The sequence below is a fragment of the Nematolebias whitei genome, chromosome 11, assembly GCF_014905685.2.
Source record: "Nematolebias whitei isolate Nwh7 chromosome 11, NemWhi1, whole genome shotgun sequence".
NCBI lineage: Eukaryota > Metazoa > Chordata > Actinopteri > Cyprinodontiformes > Rivulidae > Nematolebias > Nematolebias whitei.
The window spans coordinates 48,499,501-48,500,667 of NC_056508.1; the positions used below are offsets into that span (position 1 = coordinate 48,499,501).

General features: G+C 52.9%; 1 protein-coding gene across 1 annotated transcript in view; it reads right to left on the minus strand.

The window, feature by feature from the left end:
* Positions 1 to 1,167, minus strand: part of LOC119417388 (galactose-specific lectin nattectin-like) — a 4,033-nt gene that overhangs the window by 1,022 nt on the left and 1,844 nt on the right. The window lies entirely within an intron of this gene.

Consider the following 1,167-nt stretch of genomic DNA (forward strand, 5'->3'; position numbering starts at 1 on the left):
CAGGGTGTACCCCGCCCCTCGCACAGTGATTGCTGGACATGGGCACCAGCGACCCCCGTGACCCAAAATGGAATAAGCGGGTAAAGAAAATGGATGGATGGATGGATGCCATATTATTCATTTGTTTCAGATTACCCCTCCAGGGTGGGGTTGAACCCCTCCAGGGTGGGGTTGAACCCCTCCAGGGTGGGGTTGAACCCCTCCAGGGCTGCTCGTTGTCACTGATTCTGTTCATAACTTTTATGGACAGAGGTTCTTGGTGCAGCCGGGGGGTGGAGGAGGTCTGGCTCTGTGGCCTCAGGAGTCCATCTCTGCTCTTTTCAGATGATGTGGTCCTGTTGGAGTCATCGTGCCGTGATCTTCAGCTCTCACTGGAGCGGTTCACAGCCGAGTGTGAAGCAGCTGGGATGAGAACCAGCACCTCCAGATCTGAGGCCGTGGTCCTCAGTCAGAAAAGAGTGGATTGTTCTCTTCAGGTTGAGGTTCTGCCTCAAGTGGAGGAGTTCAAGTATCTCAGGGTTTTGTTCATGAGTGAAGGAGGAATAGAGCGTGAGACTGACAGATGGATTGGTGCAGCATCTGCAGTATTGTGGATGCTGTATCGTCCGTTGTAGTGAAGAGGGAGCTGAGCTGTAAGACAAAGCTCTCTGTTTACTGGTTGGTCTACGTTCCTCCCCTCACCTCTGGTCATGAACTCTGGTAGAGACTGAAAGAATGAGATCGTGGATCCAGGAGGTTGAAATGAGTTTCATCTGCAGGGGAGCTGGACTCTCCCTTAGAGACAGGGTGAGAAGTTCAGTTATCAGGAGAGACTCTGAGTAGAACCGCTGCTCCTCCACATCCAGAGGAGACAGCTGAGGTGGTGGGCGCCTCACTAGGGAGGTGCTTCGGGCATGTCTGACTGGGAGGAGACCCCGGGGAAGACCCAGGACATGCTGCAACGTCTCTCGGTTGGTCTGGGAACACCTTGGAGTCCTCCCAGAAGAGCTGGAAGAGGCTGTGGAGAGAGATGTCTGGACCTCCCTGCTCAAGATGCTGCCCCCGAGACCTGATGGATGGATGGATGGATGGATGGATGGATGGATGGATGGATGGAAGTTTCTGATTAATGACTGAATCAAGTGGCCTTCCATCAGTGTTGTGTAACAGGTTAATAATAATGTTTCT